Below are 12,388 nucleotides of genomic sequence, written 5' to 3' on the forward strand. Positions count from 1 at the left end.
TCCATTCTCTCGCAATAATACCACTAGGCCATTACTTCACCTGCTCACTGGGTGCTCATCCCTGAGCACTGATATCAGGGCATCATGAAGCTAAACCCATTCTTACAACATGACTGTGTGATCCTGACATTTTCCAGCAATCTGGGACTATCACTTAATATCGCTCCATTTTCCATATCTCTGTGGGACTCAGTGCCATTCTCCATGTGTAACCCTCACTGCATCTGTTTAATTTCCCATTCTGTCTATTTCTCTGTCTCCTGTAGGTACTCAGGAAAGTCCTGACTCAATAGCCTTCCCAGCTGCGGGGTGGATCGTGCATCATCACATTGAACGCAGTTGGTCTGCCAGAGAGAGAGACAAAGGGAAAGGAGATCTGGAGCCTTCAATAAATCCTGTAGTGAAGTAAGGTCACCCACAGTGCACAGAGCAAAGAGCAATGAGAGGGATCCAACCATCTGTTAACACAACATGACATAGATACAGTGCTGGAGGGGAGTACAGTACACACACACACCCCAGGCTCAATCACCACACCAATGTAAGTTCTGTTATATTAAAACTCACTACTCTGCAACAGTGTATCTATGGCATGTCTTGTGGTCCAGTGTCTTCAATAATTTTTAATTCCTATAACAGATCCTATCGCTGTAACCTCCTCCCTTCCCGATAGTCCCTCCACATATTTTAAATGTACTTCATTCCAGACTACCATCCCTATGCCTGTAACTTGGTTCAGTGTCTACAACATGCCTTATCTCGTTTGCCTTCTCCTCCAATAATGTAAACACAAGGACTGCAGATGCTGGAAACCAGAGTCTAGATTAGAGTGGTGCTGGAAAAGCACGGCAGGTCAGGCAGCATCTGAGGAGCAGGAAAATGACGTTTCGGGCAAAAGCCCTCCATCAGGAACAGAGGCCATGAGCCTGCAGAGTGGGGAGATAAATGAGAGGGGGTGGGGATGGGGAGAAAGTAGCAAAGAGTACAATAGGTGAATGGGGTGGGGAAGAAGGTGATAGGTCAGAGAGGAGGGTGGGGGCAGGTAGCAAAGAGTACAATGGGTGAATGGGGGTGGGGATGGGGGTGATTGGTCAGAGACGAGGGTGGAGTGGATAGGTGGGAAGGGAGATAGGCAGGTAGGACAGGTCATGGGGGGCTGAGCTGGAAGGCTGGAGGTGGGGAAATGAGGAAACTGGTGAAGTCCACATTGATGCCCTGGGGTTGAAGTGCTCCGAGGCGGAAGGTGAGACGTTCTTCCTCCAGGCGTCAGGTGGTGATGAAGCAGCGGTGGAGGAAGCCCAGGGCCTGCATGTCCTCGGCAGAGTGGGAGGGGGCGTTGAAATGTTGGGCCACAGGGCAGTGGGGTTGATTGGTGCGGGTGTACCAGAGATATTCCCTAAAGTGCTCTGCTAGGACGTGTCCAGTTTCCCCAATGTAGAGGAGACCGCATAGGGAGCAACGGATACAATAAATGATATTGGTGGATGTGCAGGTAAAACTTTGGATGTGGAAGGCTCCTTTGCGGCCTTGGATGGTGGTGAGGGAGGAGGTGTGGGCGCAGGTTTTGCAATTTCTGCAGTGGCAGGAGAAGGTGCCAGGAAGGGAGGGGATTTTGGGAGGGGTGGACCTGACCAGGTAGTCACTCAGGGAACGGTCTTTGCGGAAGGCAGAAAGGGGTGGGGAGGGAAATGTATCCCTGGTGGTAGGGTCTGTTTGGAGGTGGCGGAAATGTCGGCGGATGATTTGGTTTATGCGAAGGTTGGTAAGGTGGAAGGTGAGCACCAGGGGCGTTCTGTCCTTGATATGGTTGGAGGGGTGGGGTCTGAGGGCGGAGGTGTGGGATATGGACGAGATACGTTGGAGGGCATCTTTAACCACGTGGGAAGGGAAATTCCGATCTCTAAAGAAGGAGGCTATCTGGTGTGTTCTGTGGTGGAACTGGCACTCCTGGGAACAGGTACGGCGGAGGTGGAGGAATTGGGAATACGGGTTGGCAAATTTGCAGGCGGTAGTCTCGGAAGAGGTGCAATCGAGGTAGCTGTGGGAGTCGGAAGGTTCATTAAAAAATGTCAGTGTCAAATCGGTTGTCATTAATGGGGATGGAGAAGTCCAGGAAGGGGAGGGAGGTATCAGAGATGGTCCAGGTAAATTTAAGGTCAGGGTGGAAAGTGTTGGTGAAGTTGATGAATTGCTCAAACTCCTCAAGGGAGCACGATGTGGCGCCAATGCAGTCATCAATGTATTGGAGGAAGACGTGGGGAGTGGTGCCATTGTAACTACGGAAGATGGACTGTTCTGCGTAGCTAACAAAGAGACAGGCAGAGCTGGGGCCCATACGGGTGCCCATGGCTACCCCTTTGGTCTGGAGGAAGTGGGAGGATTTGAAGAAAAAATTGTTAAGTGTGAGGACAAGTTCAGCCAAACGAATGAGAGTATTGGTGGAAGGGTACTGTTGTGGACATCGGGAGATGAAGAAACGGAGGGCTTGGAGCTCCTGGTCATGGAGGATGGAGGTGTAGAGGGATTGGATATCCATGGTGAAGATGAGGCGTTGGGGGCCAGGGAAACAGAAGTCTTGGAGGAGGTGGAGGGTATGGGTGTTGTCTCGAACGAATGTGGGTAATTCCTGGACTGGGGGATAGGACAATGTCGAGGTAGGCAGACATGAGTTCGGTGGGGTAGGAGCATGCTGAGACAATGGGTCGGTCAGGATGGTCAGGCTTGTGGATCTTGGGAAGGAGGTAGAACCGGGCAGTGGGGGATCCTGGACAATGAGATAGGAAGCTGTGGGTGGGAGATCTCCTCCTGAGGTGATGAGGTTCTGTCTGCTCTGGGAGATGATGGTTTGGTGATGGGAGGTGGGTCATGGTCGAGGGGGTGATAGGAGGAGGTGTCTTCGAGTTGGCATCATGGCTTCAGCAGTGTAGAGGTCAGCGCACCAGACTACCACTGCACACCCTCTATCTGCTGGTTTGATGATGCGGTCGGGAGTGGAGCAGAGGGAATGGAGGGCTGTACGTTGTGAGGGTGAGAGGTTGGAGTGGGGGAGGGGGTAGATAGGTTGAGGCGGTTAATGTGTCAGCGGCAGTTGCAAATGAAGAGATCGAATGCAGGTAATAGGCCAGCACGGGGTGTCCAGGTGGATGGAGTATGTTGGAGGTGGGCAAAAGGGTCCTTGGAAGGTGGGTGGGAGTCTTCATTGTAAAAGTAAGCTCTGAGGCGGAGGCGGTGGAAGAAGTGTTCGATGTCACGGCGTGTATTGAATTAATTGATGTGTGGATGGAGGGGGATAAAGGTGAGGCCTTTGCTGAGGACTGATCATTCGTCCTCAGTGAGGGGGGGTCAGGGGGAATGGTGAAAACTCGGCAGGGCTGGGAGCTGGGACCAAGCGTAGGTGTGGGGCTGGGGGAGATGACGGAGCCTGTAACTGGAGTGGGTGTGGTGTTAGGGGGAATGGGGATGGAGTCATGAGTAGGGGTGGTGTTCCCCTCAGGGTTCTGGGGGCAGGGATGGTGACAGTGAGACCTGGGGGGGTTGTCAGCAGAATGCAAGTGCGCGGCGTTGGTGGGGGCGGAAGTGGTGGCAAACACGGCAGTGGGGCGGGGGGCATGGAAGTCACTGAGTGTGTGACATTCGTGATGATGTGAGGGGCGGAAGTGATATCATTTGTGGTGTGTGAGGAATTGTGAGGGGCAGAAATGGCATTTACTTTATGTTAACCAATAATTTCCTGTCACAAATCTCTTTGACAATGTCGTATTTTAATTAAACTCAGTCCCTTACTGTTTCTTTCTGTTGGTCTTCATCCACATCTCCATCGTGTTCCAATATTTCAACCTTTCTCTTTGGACTTGGGAATTTCCATTCACGTCAGACCTGTCCCCCTTCACATCTGTGTCCATTTATAGCACACTGCATAATCCTGATACCTGGGGAGCCTATCTCAATAAAATAGCTCAGTCTTCCCTGAGTACTTGTAACAGTGCTCACTGGTCAGAACCACTTCTGATGTTACCATTGTGTGATCCTCACACTGCTGATATCACTCAGTCTCTCTGCATGTGATATCCCTTACTTTTGGGTCTAATTGCTACCTCTGTCAGCGTCTCCCGCTCTTGCAGCTCCTCCAGATCCTGAGCCACTCCAGAGGGACGCAGCAGAACAGGCCAGGAATGGACATTAGGAATTTCCAGATCTCTGTGGGATTCAATGCCATTCTCCATGTGTAACATTCATGCATCAGTGTAATTTTCCATTCTGTCTATTTCTCTGCCTCCTGTAGGTATTCCTGATGTCCCTGATTCAGCAGAATTCCCAATTCCTGTCTCGTACATCACCACATTGAAGACGGTTGGTCAGCCAGCGAGATGGAGAGGGAGATCTGGAGCCTTCAGTAAATTCTGCAGCCGGTAAGATCACTCACAGTAAACAGCACAGGGAGGAGTAAGTGGATTTTAATTCAGACCCTGAGGGCATGATGTAGGAACAATGCTGGGCAAGGAACATGAGAAAATTCTCAGGCTTCATTATCACCATCTTGTCTAAATTCATCTGTTCCACAGAACCCTCCCTATGTCTGTCAGTTTCTCCATTGTCTGTTTCATCGATACCACTTCCCCTATCTCTATCAGCCCCTACAATACTGCCTATCCCTGTAAGCTCCTCCTACCACTACAACTCTCCAAGTTTCTGCCTTTGTCATTAATCCCGGGTTCTGTCACATCTCTCCTTAACTGAAGAAAAACAACTCTTCAGTTCCTTAAGCCACCCTGGTCAGTGTAGTCCTTTCCAGATCTGAGAAACCTCCCTGTCTTTGTGACTTTTTTGAACTCCTACTACCTTCATGATCTCTGTAACCTTCCCGTCACGACAACAAAAAAGCCCTGTACCTTAGTAACCTCCTGCAGCTGTAAGACTCCTCCTTGTCTCTGGGCACAGTGCAGAGTGACCCTGCTTCTCTCATAAATTAGTTTCTGCATTTCTAATGATGATTATGAACTCTTCCTGTTTCTGAAATGCAGTCAGTCTCTGTAAACTCTGCTGGTCCCAAATGATGTAATTTCCTACGATAACTACAAACCTTTATGCCTTTAACCTCCTCCAGATGCAATCACACAGTTTATCTCTATAACCTCCATGAGTGGTGGAGTCATAGAAATGTACAGCACGGAAACAGACCCTTCGGTTCAACCTGTCAATGCCGACCAGATATCCCAACCCAATCTAGTCCCACAGGCCAGCACCCGGCCCATATCCCTCCAAACCCTTCCCATTCCTATACCCATCCAAATGCCTTTTAAATGTTGCAGTTGTATCAGCCTCCACCACATCCTCTGGCAGCTCGTTCCATACACGTACCACCCTCTGCTTGAAAAAGCTGCCCCTTAGGTCTCTTTGATATCTTTCCCCTCTCACCCTAAACCTATGCCCTCTAGTTGTGGACTCCCCAACCCCAGGGAAAAGTCTTTGTCTGTTTATCCTATCCATGTCCCTCATAATTTTGTAAACCTCTGTAAGGTCACCCCTGAGCCTCCGATGCCACAGCCCCAGCCTGTTCAGCCTCTCCCTGTAGCTCAAATCCTCCAACCCTGGCAACATTCTTGTAAATCTTTTCTAAACCCTTTCAAGTTTCACAACATTTTTCTGACAGGAAGGAGACCAGAATTGTACAAAATATTCCAACAGTGGCCTAACCAATGTGCTGTACAGCCGCAACATGACCTCCCAACTCCTGGACTCAATACTCTGACCAATAAAGGAATACATACCAAACGCCGCCTTCACTCTCTTATCTATCTGCGATTCCACTTTCAAGGAGCTATGAACCTGCACTCCAAGGTCTCTTTGTTCAACAACACTCCCTAGGACCTTACCATTACGTGTATAAGTCCTGCTAAGATTTGCTTTTCGAAAATGCAGCACCTCGCATTTATCTGAATTAAACTCCATATGCCACTTAGCCCATTGTCCCATCTGGTCCAGATCCTGTTGTAACCCTCTTCGCTGTCCACTACACCTCCAATTTTGGTGTCATCTGCAAACTGTAGCTCTTATGCTCTCATCCAAATGATTTATGTAAATGATAAAAAGTAGAGGGCCCAGCACTGATCCTTGTGACACTCCACTGGTCACAGGTCTCCAGTCTGAAAAACAATCCTCCACCACCACTCTCTGTCTTTTACTTTTGAGCCAGTTCTGTATCCAAACGGCTAGTTTTCACTGTATTCCATGAGATCTAACCTTGCTAATCAGTCTCCCATGGGGAACCTTGTCGAATGCCTTACTGAAGTCCATATAGATCACATCTATCACTCTGCCCTCATCAATCTTCTTTGCTACTTCTTCAAAAAATCACTCGAGTGTGTGGGACATGATTTCCCACGTACAAAGCCATGTTGACTATCCCTAATCAGTCCTTGCCTTTCCAAATTCATGTACATCCTGTCCCTCAGGGTTCCCTCCAACAACCTGCTCACCACTGAGTTCAGGCTCATCGGTCTATAGTTCCCTGGCTTTTCTTTACCACCCTTCTTAAACAGTTGCATCACGTTTGCCAACCTCCAGTCTTCCAGCACCTCACCTGTGATTATTGATGATACAAATATCTCAGCAAGAGGCCCAGTAATCACTTCTCCAGCTTCCCACAGATTTCTCGGGTACACCTGATCAGGTCCTGGGGGGTTATCCACCTTTAACCGTTCCAAGACATCCAGCACTTCTTCCTCTGTATCTGAACATTTTGCAAGATGTCACCATCGATTTCCCTACAGTCTATATCTTCCATATCCTTTTCCACAGTAAATACTGATGCAAAATATTAATTTAGTATCTCTCCCATTTTCTGTGGCTCCACACAAAGGCCGCCTTGCTGACCTTTCAGGGGCCCTATTCTCTCCCTAGTTACCCTTTGTCCTTAATATATTTGTAAAAACCCTGTGCATTCTCCTTAATTCTATATGCCAGAGCTGTCTCATGTCCCCTTTTTGCCCTCCTGATTTCCCTCTTTAGTATACTCCAACTTCCTTTATACTCTAAGGACTCACTCGATCTATCCTGTCTATACCCGACATGTGCTTTCTTCTTTTTCTGAACTAAACCCTCAATTTCTTTAGTCATCCAGAATTCGCTATACCTACCAGCCTTCCCCTACACCCTGACAGGAATATACTTTCTCTGGATTCTTGTTATCTCATTACTGAAAGCTTCCCATTTTCCACCCATCCCTTTACCTGCGAACATCTGCCTCCAATCAGCTTCCAAAAGTTCTTGCCTAATACCGTCAAAATGGGCCTTTATCCAATTTAGAACTTCAACTTTTAGATCTGGTCTATCCTTTTCCATCACTATTTTAAAATGAATAGAATTATGGTCGCTGGTCCCAAAATGACCCCCCACTGACACCTCACTCACCTGCCCTGCCTTATTTCCTTAGTTTAGGTCAAGTTTTGCACCTTCTCTAGTTGGTACACCCACATACTGAATCAGAAAATTGTCTTGTACACACTTAACAAATTCCTCTCCATGTAAACCTTTACACTATGGCAGTCCCAGTCAATGTTTGGAAAGTTAAAATCCCCTACCATATCTACCCTATTATTCTTACAGATAACTGAGATCTCCTTACAAGTTTGTTTGGCAATTTCCCTTTGACAATTGAGGGGTCTGTAATACAATCCCAATAAGGTGATCATCCCTTTCTTATTTCTCAGTTCCACCAAATAACTTCCCTGGATGTATTTCTGGGAATATCCTCCCTTAGCACAGCTATAATGCTATCCGTTATCAAAAATACCACTCCCCCTCCTCTCTTGCCTCCCTTTCTATCCTTCCTGTAGCATTTGTATCCTGGAACATTAAGCTGCCAGTCCTGCCCATCCCTGAGCCATGTTTCTGTAATTGCTCTGATATCCCAGTCCCATGTTCCTAACCATGTCCTGAGTTCATCTGCCTTTCCTGTTAGGCCCTTTGCATTGAAATAAATGCAGTTTAATTTATTAGTCCTACCTTGTCCCTACCTGTCCTGACTGATTGACTCACTTCTGTTCTCAGCTGTACCCGTCTCAGATCGAGCTTCCAAAATCTTCCCTGTGATTGTTATCACGTCCCATCCCTGCATTCCTCCAAATCTGTGTAAAGTCCTCCCCTTCCTAAAACCCACCCTGTTTCTGTCACCTGTCCCAGCTTCCACAACCCTCCCTATCTCTGTAAGACACCCCCCCCCACCCCACCCCCATCCCAGTTACTACAGCCCACTGTATCACTAAATGCCAGTAGTCACGATAATATCAGAGTAAGGTGTGAAAGAAGGAATACTGTACTGGGTTAATGATCAGTCGTGATCATGTTGAATGGTGGGACCGACTCTGTGGTCAAGTGGCCAATACCTGCTCTTCTTTCCTGTGCTTCTCTATAAACTTACTATCTATATAACCTCCTTCAGTCCCCACAGCCCTCCCTCTCTCCATAAACTCCTTCAGTCCCCACGACTCTTCCTATCTATGTAACCTGAATCATTCCCCACAAACCTCCCTAACTCCATAACCTCCAAAAGGCCCCACAACCCTCCCTATCTCCATAATCTCATCCTGACCCAATGACCCTCCCGTTCAGAGTAACCTCCTTCAATCCCCATCATCCTCCTGATCTGTGCTACCTCCTTTAGGCCCAACAGCCCTGCAGATCTCTTTGGCCCCTATCAGGCCCCACATCACTCCCTATCTCCATAATGTTCTTCAGTCACCACTGCACCCTCTGTGTCCATAATCTCATACAGTCCCCACATCACTCCCTATCTCCATAATGTCCTTCAGTCACCACTGCACTCTCTGTGTCCATAATCTCGATCAGTCCCCACATCACTCCCTATCTCCATAATGTCCTTCAGTCCCCACGACCCTGCTTATTTCCAAAACATCTATTACCATGATATAAACATGAACTCCCATAACCCTTTCTGCTGCCAGTCTGAAACCAAACAGTGTTAGCCTATAGTAGGTCAGGAGCTGAAATATGTTTGAAAGGATATGTCAATGAACAACAACTGGACCCTTAGAAACACTTTTAATAAAAAAGAGGATGTGTTTTTGAGCCTGTTGGATTTTATTTTTATTGTTGTGAATATAAATGGCAGAGTAGATACGGGTGTAGGAGTGGTTGGACTGAAGATACGATTTATTTGAATTTTCAGAAAACTTTACACAAGTTTCAATCAGGGCTAAAGAGTAATTTGGTAAAGAATAGGGCACCTTAACTGTCAGGGGGTGGGTGAGATATTAGACAAAATAGTGTTGTTAGCATTTACTGTGGAGAAAGACATGGAAGCTCAGGAAGTTGGGGAAATAAATAGTGATGTCTTGGAAAGAATCCTCAACAAAGGAAAAAAAAGTGTTGGAATCTGAAAACAAATAAAGGTAGATCAATCCTCAGTCGCTTATTAGGTCGATCTTAGAATATTTTGGGAATCTGGGGAAGAGATTGCAGTGTTCCTAACATATATTTATTTTATCAATACACACAATGAGCGACCGGAAGACTGGAGGGTGGCTAATGCTGTTCCATCACTTAAGGTCTGCAGTGAGTAGCCAGGAAATCACAGCCCAGTGAGCCCAGTGCTAGGTAAGTTGTTGGAGGAGATTCTGAGAGAAAGGAGTTACATATATTTGGAAAGGCAAGGGCTGATTAGAGATAGTCAGCATGGCTTTGTGAGTGGGAAACCGTGTTTCACAAACTGGATTGACTCTTCGAGGAGTTGACCAAGCGATAAATGAAGGCAGCGCAGTCAGCGTTGTCTACAGCAAAGCATTTGACATGGTTCCAGGGGATGGAGAACATCTAGTCAAGAGGAAGAAGGAAGCTAATTTAAGCTTGAGGAACCAAGGATCAGAAGCAGGGCTATAGAGAGTTACATGGGCCAGCACGGTGGCTCAGTGGTTAGCACTGCTGCCTCACAGCACCAGGGACACGATTTCAATTCCAGCCCCGTGCGACTGTCTGCGTGGAGTTTGCACATTCTCACCATGTCTGTGTGAGTTTCCGACGGGTGCTCCGGTTTCCCCCCACAGCCCAAAGATGTGCAGGTTAGGTGAATCAGCCATGCGTTGTTCAAGAAAGGGAATAGAGATAATCCTGGGAATCACAGACCTGTCAGTCTTCTGTCTGTGATGTGCAGATTATTGGAGAGGACTCTAAGAGACAGGATTTATGATTCCTTGGAAAACCATAGTTTGATTAGAGGAAGTCATCATGACTTTGTAAGGGACAGGTCATGCCTCACAAATCTTATTGAATCCTTTGAGAATGTGACAAAACACATTTATGGCTCATTGAGAAAGTACAGAGCATGGGATACAGGGAAACCTGCCTGTCTGGAGACAGAAATCCTGGTCCTTAGAAGACAGAGGGCGATGACAGATGGAAATCATTCAGCCTGGAGCTCAGTGACCAGTGGTTTTCTGCAGGGAGAGGTCAAAAAATCTCTGCTCTTAGTGATTTTATGAATGACTTGGATGTGTGAGTGGAAGAGTGGGTAGGTAAGTTTGCCAATGACATGAAGGTTGGTGGAGTGGTGAATAGTGTGGATGTCTGCTGGAGGTTGCAATGGGACATTGACAGGATGTAGAGCTGGGCTGAGAAGTGGCAGATGAAGTCAAATCTGGAAAAGTGTGAAGTGATGTATTCTGGAAGGTGAGACTTGAATGCAGAATACAGGGGTAAAGGCAGAATGCTGAATAGTGTGGAGGAACAGATGGATCTTGGATTTCATGACCAGAGATCCATCAAATTTGCCACCAAACTTATAGTGTTGTTAAGAAAGAATATGTTGTATTGGCTTTCATTAGCTGGGAGATTGAGTTTTAAAGGCATGAGGTTATGCTACAGCTCTGTACAGTCCTGTTTCGATCCCAATTAGAATATTGTGTTCAGTTTTGATCCCTTCATTATCGGAAGGATGTGGAAGCTTTATAGAGGGTAAAGAGGAGATTTACCAGGATGCTACCTGGACTGGAGGGCATGTCTTATGAAGAAAGGTTGAGGGAACTAAGGCTTTTCTCATTGGAGTGAAGAAGAGTGTGGTGTGATTTGGTAGAGGTGAACAAGATGGTGTGAGGCAAAGATAGAGTGAACAGTGAGAGACCTCTTTATCCCATGGCATACATGGTACAAGGGGGCATAATTGTAAGGTGATTGGAGGATGGGTAAGGGGAGATTTCAGATGGAGGTTCTTTACACAGAGAGTGGTCGGTGGGTGTAATGGGACACTTTAACAGACTCTTGGATCGGCAAAATGAAGAGTATGTAAGTTAGTTTGATCTTCCAGTCGGGTAAAAGATGGGCATGGCATCATGGCCGAAGGGTCTTGTGCTGTACTGTTCTGTGTTCTACGTTCTGTATGGTAAACTGGATAATAAGCTCAGATCAATGTAAATGGATATGACATTCAGGAGGAGCTAGTCAACTGGATACAAAATTGGGCTTGATGGTAGGAGACAGAGGGTGGTGGGAGACATGTTGCCTTTCTGACTGGAGACATGTGACCAGCGGTGGAGTCGGTCCCCTGGTGTTTGTCATTTGGATAAATGGTTCGGATGGGAATATTGGTTTTGTGGGAAGTAACTTTTTTGAGTGACCCTGAAATTGTTGGTAAAGTGGACAGTGAAGAAAGTTATCTGTGATACAACAGTTCAAATAGTACACTGGGATAGTGGGCTGAAGAATAGCAGATGTCTCTCTGTTATCTAAACCTCTTTTATCTCAGTGTCACAAATCCATCTACCTTATTGATAAGACGTCGTCCATTGAAAAAAAAACATAATTTACTCTCCCACAATTTCCTGTCACAAACCTATTCACTGAAGTACAGTTTTAGTTAATCGCTGTCCCATCGTGTTCCTTTTTGATTACCTTCAGTCACATCCCCATACTGTTCCGATGCTTCACCTTTCTATTTGAATTTGGAAAGCTCCTTTCACCTGGACCCTGTCCCTGCATCCTCTCTGTCAGTTTAAAGCCCTGTCCATAAACCTACTGTCATGATTGGCCAGGACACTGGTCCCATCACGGTTCCAGTGGGACCATCCTATTGGATTTTTTTATAAATCAGGTAGGGGATGTGGGTGTCTCTGGCTGACTAGCCTTTATTGCCTATCCCTAGCTGCCCGTGAGCTGAGTAGCTTGCTTGGCCATTTCAGAGGACCATTGAGAGGCAAATACTTTGCTGTGGGTATGTCATGCAGACCACGTGAGGATGATCAGATCTCGTTGTTGAAAGGGCAAGTGGGCAGCACGGTAGCTCAGTGATTAGCACTCCTGCCTCACAGCACCAGGGTCCCAGGTTCGATTCCAGCCGCGGGCGACTGTGTGGAGTTTGCACATTCTCCACGTGTCAACG

The 12,388-nt window shown here is 47.0% G+C and overlaps 1 long non-coding RNA gene across 1 annotated transcript in view; it reads left to right on the plus strand.

The window, feature by feature from the left end:
- The first annotated feature begins 212 nt into the window (after positions 1-212).
- Positions 213-12,388, plus strand: part of LOC140483962 (uncharacterized) — a 77,388-nt gene continuing 65,212 nt past the window's right edge. The window contains exons 1-2 of the long non-coding RNA XR_011962101.1: positions 213-405; positions 4,283-4,409. This is a non-coding gene — a long non-coding RNA (uncharacterized lncRNA). The remainder of the gene's footprint in view (positions 406-4,282; positions 4,410-12,388) is intronic.

This window comes from Chiloscyllium punctatum, chromosome 12, assembly GCF_047496795.1.
Source record: "Chiloscyllium punctatum isolate Juve2018m chromosome 12, sChiPun1.3, whole genome shotgun sequence".
Taxonomy (NCBI): domain Eukaryota; kingdom Metazoa; phylum Chordata; class Chondrichthyes; order Orectolobiformes; family Hemiscylliidae; genus Chiloscyllium; species Chiloscyllium punctatum.